We start from the raw sequence: 16,530 nt of genomic DNA, 5'->3' as shown, positions 1-16,530 counted from the left end.
ACCGCTCCACCATTATTCTTTTCAAGATTTATGCTTGAATAAAATGGTGTATTTTCCTCTTTGATTTTGAGATGAATAAACTTGTCAAGCACTTTCTCAATATAGTGAACTTGACTTAAGGCATAACCCCCACTATTTCTTCTCACTTTTATACCCAAGATGGTATCAACCTCTCCAAGGTCCTTCATCTTGAAAGTGGAAGATAGAAACCTCTTCGTTACTATTATGCCTATCATCTCATTACTCAAAATCAACATATCATCAACATATAGACACACTACGATGGCATAGCCACTCTTTTGTTTTGTGGAGCCTGCCCCTACTTATTTCCCCTGTTTCAGACATGCTGCCTGAGGTACCCTCTCGAGATCAGTCCCTCAATCTCGTCCTTCAGTTGTTTGCATTCCTCAATCATGTGGAAAATGTCCCTATGGAACCAACAATATTTATTTTGATCTGGTTTGGGGCGTTGATTGGGCATCATTTCAGGTCGTCGAAAAGGGACCTGAGACTCATTCGCCACGTAGATATTCTCCCAAGTCTCTGTTAGCTTGGTGTACATAGTGTAAATGGAGATATATTTGTCTCCCTTTTTCTTCCTACTCCCTTCTACCTCTGAATTATTTCCCTCATTCTTCTTCCGTTTGGAAGAGTTATCACCATAGGGTTGTGATGTGGTTGGTGCTATCGAGCTTGCAGCAAGGTTCACGTTCATCGTTGTAGTTACTAGGGTCGAAGGTACCAGCTGTATGTTGACCTAGCCTCTTCTATATTGATAACCCTTTGCGCTCGATATATGAATTCCATAATATTTCAAACTAGTTTTCGTTGCAAGTCGTCCCAAAAGGTGCTTGCTGATAAGATTCCAGCTCAAATATCCATTGGAGGGATGATGTCATCAACATCTCGAGCCTGAGCAGTCTCAATATTGAATCTCCCTAGATACTTATTGAGTGATTCGCCCAGCTGTTGTATGATGTTTGCTAAAGACGATGCTTCAGGTTTGATGCTTCTTGCAGCTCAAAATTGCTTTTTAAAATCCTTCGAAAATTTTTCCCATGACGAGACAGAATGTCTGTGAAATTTATCGAACCAGCTCTTTGTTGCTCTCGATAACGTGGTCTCAAATAGCATGCATCTGAGCTTGAAACTCACTTGCTATCAGCATGCACTGGTCCTCATTACTGTATTAAAAGGGCTCAAGTGACTACGAAGGTCAGTATTTCCATCATAAGGTGCCACATGGGGTATTTTAAAATCATTTGTAAATGGTGTGATCGAAATATTAGGGGCGAAGGGCTCAAGCTCTTCATCTAATCCATATGCTTTGTCCTTGTTTTATCCTTCTCGCAGGAGCCTGAATTGTTCCTTGAGCGCGTTTATTCTCTCCTGAACCGAAACTACCAGGGGCTGTGCCTACACTACTAGGAGTTGGTTATTGTTCAAAGGAACTCCAACTCCTTGTTGCAATATCAAGTTATAAGTGTTCCCTCAAATTTGGGTTTGGTTGGTTGTAGTGCCCTCAGTTTTGATTCAGATGACCCCATAGATCAGGACCATTATTAGGATAATTTTAGTAGTACCTAGGCTTGGTATTGTACACTCTTACTGACCTACTGATATCTTGGCTATCTTCAAGAAAACTAATTGTCATCTACTGCTATTGGTGTTGGGCTTAATTTTGAGGTGGGTTATCTATGTGTACCCTGATCCATTAGCTCGGGATCTCGATTAGTGACTTCCTGAAGGCTAGGGCTGTCTCACATGCCTTGTCCCTTGGTTTTCTTCCACCAAGACCTAATTGTTATTCCTTTGTCCATGCCTGATCTGAGGATTTCTGTCTCAACTGACACTTCTTGTACTTTGGGCTAGCCTTTGAGGTATCCCCTCATCAGTTCGAGGTCCCCCTGGGGCATGCTACGGTATGTCTCAAACCTGTGATAGATGTCTAATGGGAGAAAGAGGGTGCCTAATCGGAGAAGGTAGAGGTCTTTTGCTATTCGAGGCTGGCCTTGTAGGTTTTGAGTTATTGCTCCAAGATGCTTGTGGGGCAGCTGAGTTATTCCCAGTATTGGCAGGAGCTTCCCTCGCTTGGTTCGCACATGGGGGATTTTGAGATGAAAGCCTCAATTGGTTAGCTCCAGTATTTACTCTAGCTCCTCCTGTCTAGTTCTGTTGAGTCCTTTGATTGGCCATTCGAGTCGCGGTACTACCTCGAGGACGTCCCCTAGTCCTTCATGGGAGTGTTTGGGCTTCAGCTACCCTTCTCGCCATTTCTTCGTTCAGGCGAGTGGCTTCAGCTAGCCTCTCTCGCATCCTTTGGTTCTCCAACTCCACCATTAGGACGTACCTGTCAAGATTGTAGTAATCTTAACATGGTGGCCTGTAACTTTGGCTAGGATCTCATGGAATTGAGGAAGCACTTCCTTCATCTGGAGTCCTATCATCATTCATTGGTTGTTTGCCAGCCCGTCGGGGGTGTTCCTCAGTCTGCAAGGTATTTTCCTATGAGATTTTGGGTAATGGTCGTCCACTTTCAGATATGGGGATGTTTTCATTGGGTGCAGCCATTTTTATGATGAACATAGATTTAGATGGGAGGTTTGAAAGAATGAATATTGCTCTCAATGAAAACACAAAATTTTTGATGACGTTTTTCGTCAACCACTTAATAAACAAGAGAAATTAAGCTTTTTCAAAGAATTAGGAAGAAAATAACCAATTTTTTATGTGGTTCAGTAGTTAAATCTACCTAGTGCACAAGTCACTATTATTAATGTAATTTGAGTTAAAGCTTTGAAAGAAATTTCATAGAAGTTATGAGTACAAAAATTGAGCGTACTTTACAAATAAAAAGACCCAGTATTTATAGATTGGATTCTGATATTCCTTCCCACATTTTTAGGGAAGTTACAACAATATACAATTTAAATTTGAAATACAAAAGATCCCATGAAAATAGGATTGACTAAGCAAATATATAACTAAGCCCACGATTGTAGGTTTTTTAATATGTAAACACAACTGCATGTTGTCCCCAAATATACGCTTTCGAGCCTTCACAATGGTTCAAGCTAACAGTTGCGTTGCTATCCACATCACCATCCTTCGAGCTTTCAAAGTCAACCTTTGGGACGATCTGTTCCTTTTGAGGTAACTCCCTACTTCAAGCCAGACAGATGACGTGGCATCAGTGTGGATGACACTTGAATAAATCAATAAGTTCATTTAATTTATTCTTTCGAACCTTATCTCTGCTAGCCTACATTTCGAGATAGCTAAATCCATCTCGAAATTTGCATTATAACATTATATTATTTTAATGCATAAATATTTTGTCTTATTATTAGCATGTGATACATGTCATAGCCCAGTTTGTTCAACTGAAATTTTAATTGCTGAGAATTTGAATTATTTATTAAATAATTATTTAAAAAGAGATACATTAATTTTATTAAATAATCATATCCTAAACCTAATCAGTTTTGACTAAGTCTAATTTTTTTAGATTATTTTAGGTTTATAAAAGTCTAATAATGTATAGTAAAAAAAGTGAAGCGATTGATTTTTTAGTTTTTTGAAGAAAACCTAAAAAAACTACGATATTCTCTCATAGTCTTTTCTTCTCCAAACCTCTTTTGATCTCATACGTTGAGTATATCAAGAGAGCCTAAATTTTTTCCATAATATCCTATATGCCCACAGATGCCCTTGTATGTTGAGGATTGGCTTGGAAGATTTTGATGTGAATCTCAAAGTTGTCTCATATGATTGGATAATCCTTATTCTTTTACGAAAAGATAGCAATGATTCTTGATAGACTACGAGTAAGATTCTATGTTTTGTGAATCTTGATTTAATGTATGGATATGTATGTGATCTTGACTTTGATATTGGTTAAATTTTTAATGTCACTCTTCTACTGCACACTCTGATTTACACAATCAATACCAACAACATTGTCTATAAATTTTAAAAAAAAAATTCACATTTGTTAATCACCTAATTTAGTTGGGATCAAAATTTTGTGAAATAATCAAATTCCTATTAAATATCTAATTTTTTATTGGACGAGATTAGTCAAATATATTAAATTTTAAATTAAATATTTTGTATTATATTAAAACTTTCATATAAATTTCAATTAATAAATATTCAAAATTTATGAAATTATAAACTTAATAATTTGAGTTAATTGTATTTTACATAAATATATAATCAATAATATAAAGAATTCAATTTAGATAGTTTAAGTAATGTAATTTTTTTTTAAAATAATTAATTAGTTGTTTTAAAAGTGCTTGTTATTAACCGTTAACTTTAATGGAAAAATAACAAAATTTATTAAACCAAGAAAATTTCATTAAATACACTCTTTATATAAAAATATATTTTTTTTTAATTTTAATTTTTTTATTAATATGTATGTACATTTATTTTGTTGTTTTAAATAATTTTATTTATGTATTTTTACATAAATTAGTTAATGTCGAGATTCTCAACCCTAATAGGGTCTGCCCTCACTGAGAATTAGGCGGAGCAGGGACCTAGATAGGTAGTTTAATTAGGGACAAGGACAGGGAGACATTCCTCGCCCCATTTCTATCATTATCTAACACATTGGGCACTTTTCTAGAATGATAATTTATGAAAAATTATCAAAAGAAGACTATTTTTCAAAGTGATATTTGAAAAATGTATATGTACGCCCTGATTTTCCCACGGGCTGATTAGCAGGCCGAGCTTCGGACTAATCATGGTTAGTCCATAAACCCCCCCCCCCCCAGGTCGAAGCTCTTGTCTTGAGGTCGTACCCCCCTTAGCTCGAGGAATCCTTAAGGACTCGCCAAGACTCCCAAGACTGGAGCAAGGAATCGGAAGGCCGAAGGTCGGGTCAAATGCACAGCTCGTGGTACGAGCTAGATATGGAGGCTATGACCCCTTGTAAAGTCAACACACGCAAGATAAACGTGCATATATCTGACATCACGTGTCCGATATCTCCCTGACTTCTTGGACGTGCTGCAGGAACGTGCGTGTTCAGACACCCACGGCTGGGTTGGGCCGTGCGGCCCATTGTCTCCTTATCTATCGATTTGACCATACTTATGTGTCAGGTTTAGGAATTGATCATGAATGTCACAGAGTTGATATGACAAATATGAAGGTCACGGGATGACCTCCTTACCAACTTCCAGGTGTCTTCTCCTATAAATATGGAGACCCTGGGAGTTGATAAGGGTTGGAAAAAATAGTCTCTAGAGAGATATGCTTTGTAACCAAATACCCAGAATATATCAATAATATTGACTAGTGGAGTAGAAGGATTTTAACCTTTGAACCACTCAAAAACGTGTCTTGAGTCACCTATTTCATTCACTAAGATCTTATATCTGTTACGGTTCTAAATTCGGCACTAATCCCTTCCTCTCTTTCTCATAATTACCTGTTGGCGAAGAACCGCGTCAACGGTTTGGTGCTTTCATTGAGAGCAAGTTCGATTAGTGCTGCTACAAACATCCAACTATGGTGACTACTCGATCCAGGCATGGCAACGAGACAGAACAACATGATGGGTAGGAGGCTCATCATACCGCCATCCCTGATGAACAAATTCCTGAAGTCCAGCAGCGGCCAGGAAAGCAGCCGGCGGGCCAAGATGATACTGGTAGTTCGGTGCCCCGGCCACCTAATCCAAACCCGTGTTATTATACTGCGGTGGAGATGGAGAACGCTCAGCTGAGGAGCCAGTTAGCAACTGCTAGTCAGCAAATCCAGGATATCCTGGACCGACTACCCCCTCTCACAACCAACGTTAACGTTGGAGAGAGGCAAGGTGAGGCTCCTAAGTCTCGCTGGGGTAATCGGTCTAGGCATAGCCGTTCGGATAGACTTCCAGCAGCCAACTCCACCCCTTCATCGCACCATCGAGACGTAAACTTCGGGGAAATGTCTGTTGGTTTTTATTGATCAAATCAGAGATTATGCGCAGCGGAACAACAATCAAATTGTCAGATTAATCCCATAAGATTTCTAGATCTACTTCTTCACACTCATATATATATTGAATCAAGGACAAGAATAGAAACATTACCTCAGGTCCTTCCTTGCTGCTATCTTTTCGTATGGCTGAATCCTTGAGATCTCATACCAAGATCTTCCAAAATGTTCTCAGTCACCCAAAGAACGAGTGTGGGCTCGCTATACAAATAATAGGCAATAACTATTTATCAGATATTCTCAACACATGAGATCTGATAAAGTTTGGACCTAGGTTTTGTGAAGAACAATGACCTTTGTTTTGTCACTGATCTTTTTCTCTGAGAGAATCCTAGATATTTTTCTATCCCTGAAAACTTACGTTCTGTGAAAACTGATATCCAATATTTAATAATATCCAATATATTAAAATATTTGTTATTTTAAACAAATTCAAAATAACTGATCAGTTATCAGATTTTTGTTTAAATAATAATATTTAAATCAAATCAAAATATCTCATTATTTATTTAATATTTAAATAACTAAAATTGTGGAATCAAGAGACCAAGTCTATCTCTTATGCGTGTAGCACAGTGCATGTGCACTGTGCCACACGTGTACCACATGCATGTGATTTTTCCCAATTTTTATTATTATTTAAATACCAAAAATCCCAAAAATAAATTAATTCAAAATTAATTATATTTTTGTTAAATCAAATAATTAATTAATTAATTACACATAATTAAACAATAATTATGTTTGATACATAGAAAAATATTTTACTTATCACATAAGTCCTTTTTACCCATTTTTGTATTTGCCTTTGACAGTGATTGTTTGAGCCATTCTGGGGACCATGGACCTATAACATTAAGCTCCAATAAATTGAAACTAAATAATTAAACTCTTTAATTATAATAGTTAATTTATTAATTCTGATATTACTCCACTATAAATTCAGAATTGCACTCTTTATGTTATAGATATACTTTTACAGAAATCTTTTTCTTAAGTCGTCCATTGATATAACCATCTTACAATAGTTCAACCCTCTAATTAATTAGTTCATAAATTAGAATGGAAGAATTACCATTTAACCTTTCTAATTTATTTCTTATTCCTTAAGTACCATTAATTCACTAGTGAATAATTAATCTATAATCTAATTATAGATTTGAGCTCAAAATCATTCAGTTCCAGAATTAACCCTTAAGGGAACTAATATACGATCCGTTAGGAAAGATTAGATACCGTGTTGTTGATACATGTTCCCCGCCATCCATGATATTAAATCTCCAAAACAAAAGTCATTAGCCTCATTCTTTGAAGAGACCTTAACGAGTGAATCAAAAGATTTAATAAACATGAACAGGAGTTCATGAACACTCAGGATTTAGGTTGATCTATAAATGATCATCTGTTATGATATGAATTACAAGTCTTTATTGTTAAATGGTTTTTGGATAAAGACTTTAATTCACATCGATCCATGTCATATATAATCATATTATATAAAGCACATTTACCGAGATGTCTTACCACATCAATAATCTGAATCTAGATTATTTGTATCATTATGATACTCAGTAAACCGTACTTACAACTCCAATTAAAGAATTCCATAACTTTAATTTGTCGTTGTTGACCATTTTTATTCATTCATGTGATCTTAATTCTCCCGTACTAATACAAGATCACATCCTCAATAATGAATATGGAATTTTTCTGATATTTACAAAATTATTCAAACAATAATTTAACAATCTAAATATGACAATAATAATAAACCATTGTATTTATTTATTCACAGAAAAAACAAATGTCTTTACATGCTTTTAGGACACACTCCTAACAATGTCTGGGACCAGACAACGGCAGTACAGCCGTTCGGTTAGGACGTCAACTCCTAGCTCTCAACCATCCTCGAGGACGCCCAGGAGAGCTCAAGGAAATTCCCGGAGGAGATCCGGGGAGGGCCCACGACGTCAGCCCGTCCCCGAAGACCGTTCTGCGCCTCGTCCAGATCGCCCGGCGCAGGACCAGCAAGTTGGCAGGGCCGAAAGGCCCCCACCAAATTTGATCTGTCCAGACAGAACCAGGATCGCTTCTCCAGTCAGTCATCCTCCATCTCCGATCAGATATCCGTCTCCTCCTCGGCCCGTCCGAGACATCCCAGCTTACGGGAGTAGTAGGAGAAACCCACCATCAGCGGGACCTTCCCAGCGTAGCAGGGCGCCGGAAGAAAGCTCAGGTCCTCGCCACCAAAGGCGGACTCCAAGCCTATCCAGCAGGAGTCATTGGACCGGCAGTCGCCGGAGTGATCTCTCTGGAGGAGACCTACGTCAGCGACTAAGTTCGGCACAAAGTCACCAGACCACCCAGGGAAGCGACCTTCGAGATCGCCTCAACTCTCACAGAGAGAATCGGGCTAGAGATGGTAGTCAGGCTCGCTCGGGGGGGGGGGGGGGGGGGGCGATCTAAAGTACATAACGGAGGGAATACCCCAAACAACCTATCTCAAGATAGGAGGGGCAATAACCCACCTAATATGTACAATGGATCCGGAGCTGTTGAGCAGCCCCGGAATAACCAAGGATCTCAGGACCAAACCCTCGAGCGCCTAACTCAGATGCAGGAACTGATGAGGAAGCTCCTATCAGAAAAAGAAAAAGACGAATATGATTCGGGAGACGAGATGGAACTCTTCGCCCCCAACATAGCAGCGACGGCATACCCATCTGGCTTCCGTATGCCTCACTTGTCAAAGTTCAACGGGGACGGAGATCAGTCGGACCATTTAGGGATGTTCAACACCCTAATGATGGCCCATAATATTGGCCCAGAGCTGAGATGCTTGATCTTCCCCTCCACACTGACCGGACCTGCCAGACAGTGGTTCAAGCAAAGTAAAAGATAGTCAATCAGCTCCTGGAAGACCTTCTCAGCTGACTTCAAAAGGGCATTCCGCGCCTCCCAGGCCGCCCGTGTTCAGGCCGACTCCCTGGCCAATGTGAGACAGCAGCCCGGCGAGACGCTGAAGGCCTACCTAGCAGATTCGCAAACTTCGCTGCCCGAGCTAGGGATGTGGATGAAAGCTCCAAGCTCATGGCCATGAGAACCGGAATCCTTGTTGGAGGAGATCTCTGGAAGGATATACAAAAGAAGGGAGTCAGTTCGGTCAACGAATTCCTTAATAGAGCCCAAGAATGGATAAATTTGGAAGAAGCTGAAGCCGAAGCCACGGGAACCAGCCAGGTTCCCGAGCAGCCCGCTGGAGTGGGGACGGAGGTCGTGGTAGCGACCCTAGACGTCACACAGAATAACCAGCCCGGCGGTAGCAAAAGAAAGGGGAATGGTGAAAACAATCAACACGGCCAAAAGAAGAATAAGTCTGTAGACAAGTTCAAGCCCGTGTTCACGACGTATACCAAACTCACCCAGTCCAGGGAAAGTATCTTCCTGGCTAACTCTACTCGGGTCCCCTGGAAGAGGCCGGAACCATTGAAACACCACAAGGGAAAGAGAGACACTTCCAAATTCTACCGTTTTCATAACGACGCCGGCCACAATACCGACGATTGCAGGCATCTCAAAGATGAGATAGAGACTCTCATCCGAGCAGGCCCATTGGCTCAATACTCACGGAACAGGATCCCGGCGAGTCGACCTGCTCCAGACACCCCAGCCAGTCAGCCCGGGACTCGGATAGATCAGGACATCCCTCCTCCCATGGTCGGAGGAGAGATATCCACCATCTCTGGAGGCCCGCACATGGCTGGCACGAGCAGAGGCGCCCAGAAGAGATACGTGAATGAACTAAAAGCTCACAACGGAGTGGAGTTCGTCCCGGAGCAGCGTCAGTCAAAACAGCAACGATTAGAGAAGCAACCAATCAATTTTACGGAGGAAGACACAGGCCATGTCCAGTTCCCTCACAATGATCCCTTGGTTGTAGCAGTCCAGCTCGCCAACCGGAAAGTAAGAAGGGTGCTGATAGACAACGGGAGTTCGGTGAACCTTTTATTCTGATCCACCTTAGAGAAGATGGGTCTAACTGTCGCCGATCTAAAGGCAACCTCCATGATGTTGTATGGTTTTTCGGGAGAAGGATCGGCAGCGATAGGGACGATCGAGCTGGTGATCACCCTAGGAGAAGAGTCTCGGATAGTCTCTAAACTACTTGAGTTCGTGGTCATTGACTGCTCCGCGGCCTACAACGCCATTTTGGGCCAACCTACGCTCATAGCTTTCGAGGCTATCACTTCCATTCGACACCTCGCCATTAAATTCCCTACTTCACAGGAATCTGCACCATCAAGGGCGATCAGCTCGCTGCCAGGGAATGCTACAGCATTTCCATGAAGAGAAAATCTAAACCCGGGCAGCTGGCTATGGCCATTCTGAGTGAAGAGGAATCCTAGGAACCCTTGGCGGCTCCTGAGATTGAAGAACCTCAAAACGCCAAAGGGGAAGGTGTCACCCTTAGTGAGGACAATGACCCCCGAATAGAAGAAGACAGGTCCGAGCTCCAGGCTATTGAGGAGCTCGAGGAGGTGAACCTTGATCCACAAAATCCATCACGGATGGTCAAGCTCGGGAAAAACCTCTGTAGCAAGAGGAAGACGGAACTGATTACGTTTCTCCGGGCTAATTTAGATGTATTCGCATGGTCGCACGAGGACATGGTAGGGATAAAAGCGTTCCACCTGGATAAAAGCGTTCCTGCCAAGTCTCAGAAACAAAGACGTTTAGGAACAACCCGAGCTGAAGCCCTTGAAGAAGAAGTGGCCCGGCTCAAAAAATGTGGCTTTATCCGTGAAGCCAAATTTCCAATTTGGGTCGCCAATCCCGTGCTAGTTCCAAAGCCCAATGGGAAATGGCGGACCTGCATTGACTTCTCCGACCTGAATAAGGCCTGCCCCAAGGATTGTTTTCCATTGCCAAGGATCGATCAGCTGGTGGATGCCACGGCGGGGCACGAGCTCATGTCCTTTATGGACGCGTACTCAGGCTACAATCAGATCGCGATGAATCCGGCGGACCAAGAACACACTAGCTTCATGACCCCGACTAATGTCTATTGCTACAAGGTCATGCCGTTCGGTCTGAAGAACGCCGGAGCTACCTACCAAAGGCTAGTAAACAGAATGTTCGCGGACCAGATCAGAAAGAACATGGAAGTGTATGTTGATGACATGCTCGTCAAGTCAAAGATTGTCGACAACCATGTTTCCGACCTGGAAGAATGTTTTAAAATACTACGAGAATATGGCATGAGGCTCAATCCCCAGAAATGCACTTTTGGTGTCGCATCCAGGAAATTCCTGGGGTTCATAGTTAATACCCGAGGAATCGAAGCAAACCCCGACAAGATCAGGTCACTGCTCGAGCTTCCTTCGCCTAGGTCGCGGAAAGATGTCCAGGGCTTGACAGGGAGAGTGGCCGCACTGAAACAGTTTATGTCCAAGTCAATCGATAAGTGTTTGCCCTTCTACAACCTGCTTCGGGGAAGTTTTACTGGACAGTAGAGTGCGAAAGCGCATTCCTCGACCTGAAGGTGCATCTGGCTGAACCGCCTGTGCTATCCAAGCCCAAGGCAGGCGAGCCTCTTTTTCTCTACGTAGCTGTCACTCAGGATGCAGCTAGCGCCGTACTGGTACAAGAAGAGGACCAAGCTCAGAAGCCAGTCTACTACATCAGCAAGAGACTCCTCGGGGCAGAATCACGATACCCGCTGATGGAAAAATTGGCGTTCTGCCTAATCACGGCCTCGCGAAAGCTCAGGCCGTACTTCCAATCTCACTTGGTACACGTCATGACCGATCAACCTCTAAGGCAGGTTTTGCAAAAGCCTGAAGCATCGGGACGTTTGTTAAAGTGGGCGGTCGAACTCAGTCAGTTCGAGATTTTCTATACTCCACGAACTGCCATAAAAAGTCAGGCCTTGGCCAACTTTGTGGCAGAATGCACGGGATTTCAGAAGAATCCAGCGGAGGACTCATCTCAGATCACCTCGCCCCAATCATTGTGGAAGATCTTTGTAGATGGTTCATCCAACGAAAACGGCTCCAGGGCCGAAATCATTCTGATATCCCCCGAGGGACATGGGTTCCACTCGGCGCTAAGGTTCGGGTTCAAGGCCTCCAACAACGAGGCGGAATACGAAGCTTTGCTGGCCGGCCTAAGGATAGCCAGGGAGTTAAAGGCGAGCTCCGTCCAGTGCTTCAGTGATTCCCAGCTCGTGGTTAACCAGGTCTTGGGAGAATATCATGCACGAGGACCCAAGATGGCCGCCTATCTAGCGAAGGTAAAAGCCGAGCTATCCGCGTTTGGGCGAGGATCGATCGAACAGATACCTCGAGAACAGAACACCAATGCAGATGCTCTTGCCAAGCTCGCCACCTCGGGAGAGACAGAGACCCTGGGGTTGGTGCTAATAGAATTCTTGGAGAAACCAAGTATAGAAGGATATCGGGCAAAGGTCGAGATGATCGACGCCAGGCCAACCTGGATAACCCCCATTCTTGAATATCTCGTCGAGGGCAAGCTACCTGAGGGACGTAACGACGCGCGGCGAGTCCTATATCAAGCTCCGAGATATACGATAGTCGATGGAGTGTTGTACTGACGTGGGCACTCTTTACCGCTCCTCCGGTGCGTTCTTCCGAGTGAAGCGAAGGCCATCCTGCAGGAAATTCACGAAGGATTCTGCGGAGACCACACTGGGGGGCAAAGCTTGGCCTTAAAGGTTCTCAGGCAAGGTTATTATTGGCCGACTCTGTCCAAAGACTCGATTTCATACGTAAAGAGCTGCGACAAATGCCAGCGATTCGCTGCGGTTACCCGAGCTCCTCCAGTCGAGCTAAAAATGATCTCGGCCCCTTGGCCGTTCGCCATTTGGGGAATAGACTTAGTGGGTGCCCTGCCCACTGGAAAGGGCGGGGTCCATTACGCCGTGGTCGCCATCGACTACTTCACTAAGTGGGCCGAGGCAGAGCCGTTGGCAACAATCACGTCTAAAAAGGTGCTTGACTTCGTGATTAAAAGCATCATCTGTCGCTTTGGCCTGCCCAAGAAGATCGTCTCTGATAACGGCACTCAGTTCGAAAGCGACCTGTTCACCGAGTTCTGTGACAGGCATGGAATTGTGAAAAGCTTCTCTTCCGTGGCCTATCCTTAGGCGAACGGCCAAGTCGAGGCTGTCAACAAGACTCTAAAGGCGAGCCACAAGAAAAGATTAGATGAAGCAAAGGGAGTCTAGCCGGAACAGCTCCCCCAGGTCCTATGGGCATACCAGACCTCGTATCGGACTCCTACGGGTCATACTCCTTTCTCCCTAACCTTCGGGAGTGAAGCAGTCCTCCCCGTGGAAGTTAAGGTTCTGTCGCATAGAGTCCAGTCCTACGACCAAGGTCGGAACCATGAGCTCCTATGCCATTCCCTAGACCTAGTTGATGAAAGGCGAGAGGATTCGCAACTCCAACTCGCCCATTATCAGCAGAAGATCACTCGCTACTTTAACACCAAGGTCAGAAAACACGCCTTTAGCGTTGGCGACTTGGTCCTAAGGAGAGTTTTCCTGGCCGGAAAAGATCCCAAAGATGGAGTCTTGGGACCGAACTGTGAAGGACCCTACCAGGTCATCGAAGTCATCAAGGAGGGAACTTATAAGTTATCTCGACTTGATGGAGGGACCGTCCCACAGACTTGGAACGCCGTCCACTTAAAGAAATATTATCAATGATCCACTTGTAAGGCCTGGAAAGCCACTTTCTATGTATTAATAAAAATCAGCTTTTTACGTATATTTGCAATTGTAATCTTAAAGTAACCACGAAAGACCCTTTCCCAGTTACTTGGGGGGCATATGGTACCTGGATATAACCAGGTCTCCTTAACGACTTAGATGTTGATCCTTATCTATGGATAAGGGTTAACGCTAACTAAGTCCTATCCTGGTTTTAACCGGGTCATAAAACTTAGACGTTGATTTAAATCTATTTCTCCTTGTTCTTCTTAAAGAGCTTGAGATATGGATAAAGTTAACACGAACTAAGTTTTCTAAATAAGCTCCTGGTTTTAACCGGGTCATAAAACTTAGAAGTTGATTTAAATCTATTTCTCCTTGTTCTTCTTAAAGAGCTTGAGATATGGATAAAGTTAACACGAACTAAGTTTTCTAAATAAGCTCCTGGTTTTAACCGGGTCATAAAACTTAGAAGTTGATTTAAATCTATTTCTCCTTGTTCTTCTTAAAGAGCTTGAGATATGGATAAAGTTAACACGAACTAAGTTTTCTAAATAAGCTCCTGGTTTTAACCGGGTCATAAAACTTAGAAGTTGATTTAAATCTATTTCTCCTTGTTCTTCTTAAAGAGCTTGAGATATGGATAAAGTTAACACGAACTAAGTTTTCTAAATAAGCTCCTGGTTTTAACCGGGTCATAAAACTTAGAAGTTGATTTAAATCTATTTCTCCTTGTTCTTCTTAAAGAGCTTGAGATATGGATAAAGTTAACACGAACTAAGTTTTCTAAATAAGCTCCTGGTTTTAACTGGGTCATAAAACTTAGAAGTTGATTTAAATCTATTTCTCCTTGTTCTTCTTAAAGAACTTGAGATATGGATAAAAGTTAACACGAACTAAGTTTTCTAAATAAGTTCCTAGTTTTAACTGGGTCATAAAACTTAGACATTGATGTAAATCTATTTATCGCTCGTTGTTCTTTTCAAAGAGCTCGAGATATAAATAGCGGTTAACACGAACTAAGTTTATCAAAAAGATATATATATATCGTAGCCAAAAGCATGAAAAAATATAAGTTAAAGGTGTAAGGCAAATTGTCTCGAGGTGAAAACACCTCATGCAAAGGTTACATAAAATACTTCAAAATATTCAAAGGCAAGAAAAAGAAAAAGAAGAGAAAAAGCGCCCTAAGCTCCGTCAGTCGGCCCTTTGGAGGTCGCCGTTTCACCCTGCTCCGCCGCACCAGAGGCCTCCCCAGTCTCCGAAGGCGGTGCCTCTTTGTCGAGGCGAGCTTGGAACTTCACCAGCAAGCGCGCCCAGAGACCCGGTGGCATGAAAGAGAAGTTAGCCTCCGGATTGTAGGCCCAACAGTGATAGAACAGATCCTGCATGGACTGCTCCTCGATGGTCCGTTCGGCCTCCAGTGCGGCCTGGGCGGCCTGGATCTCAGTCTTCGCTGCCTCGAGGTCTTCCTGCGAGGTGGCAAGGGAGGTCTCGAGCTCCTGGATCTTCAAGCGAGTCTTCTCCAAGTCGACCTGGGTCTTCTCCAACTCGATCTTCGAGGTCGCCAAGGCATCCTTAGTCGCCTTAACCTCCTGAAGGGTGGCCTGGTGCTCGGTCCTCATGTCATCGAGCTGAGTTCTGGCCCTGATGATGCTCCGATGAAGGGCGACGACACCCTGCAAGGAATGAAAGATAAACTGGCTCAGAGGAAAAACAAGGCAGAGTGTAATGGTAAAAGCTTTAAAAGAATAAGGCTGCTTACCGTTAGGGTCATGCTCATTGAAGAGTCCATAACGTCAACCGGGCTCATTGTCTCAATAGTCCAAAGTTCCTTCTCGGTGAACTTATAGATATGGATAACGACGTAGTTCGCCGATTCGTACACCGTTCCCCGGAAGGCCTCTGGGATCTTCTCCAGGTCCTGGGGATTGACCGGGATGCGTACATCGGAGGCCACCACAGACGGAGTCCCGATCTCCATTCCTACGTTCTGGGTGGCAGGCGAAACTCGCTGGGGTGGTGGAGGCATTTGTCCTGCTCCGGCAGCAGGAAGGATAACCCCCACGACCTGGGCTGACGGGGTTTTCTCCTTCTCCTTTGCCGGAGATTTGGTGGAGACCCCAGCAATGCTCTTGGAACCCCGGAGCCTTTTCTGTCTTGGCCCGGCTGAGGGGTTCCCCCCGAAGACCACGCCCCGCAAGCTATCCTCGGGCTGAGACATCTCTTCTGTCAAACAAAAAACATGGTTATTACAAGTTAGCAATCATACAGAGATAAAGACAAAGGGTTAACGCTAAAAAGCATACGAATACTAAGGGAGCCCTACCCCCCGAGCTGGAAGAGCCTAAGACGATTATTTCCCGAACTGGCGCAAGTTCTAGGTCCAGTTCTGACTCGGGGCTAGATTCTTCTACATACTGCCTAAGCCCCGGAGCATAGATACCCCTCTGGAGTGATGGCCATGTGCGTAGGTTGGTCCCATACTCCTCGAATAGGATCGACCTAAAGGCTAGGGTATTATCTACTACTACGATACCCCTAGGCCGGCTCTCTTGGTGATCCAGCACGAGCCGGTCGACACAATGAAGCAGAAGTGTGTTCAAGTCCGGATCGCTCCTGTGACGATGGACGAGCTGCCTAGGATTGAACCTAGCCAGCCGGGGGTCTGCAGCGGCCCTATCTAGACTCCTAAACAAGCAAGAGTTACCTTGGCCAGAAGGACCCGCGGCTGCTCCGGATTGGATCCTCTCCTCGCCCATGCTCTGGGCGACGTCCAAGGTCCTCTTCCTACTCCT

The sequence above is a fragment of the Humulus lupulus genome, chromosome 4 (genome assembly GCF_963169125.1).
Source record: "Humulus lupulus chromosome 4, drHumLupu1.1, whole genome shotgun sequence".
Classification (NCBI taxonomy): Eukaryota; Viridiplantae; Streptophyta; class Magnoliopsida; order Rosales; family Cannabaceae; genus Humulus; species Humulus lupulus.
This window is presented reverse-complemented; position numbering follows the sequence as displayed.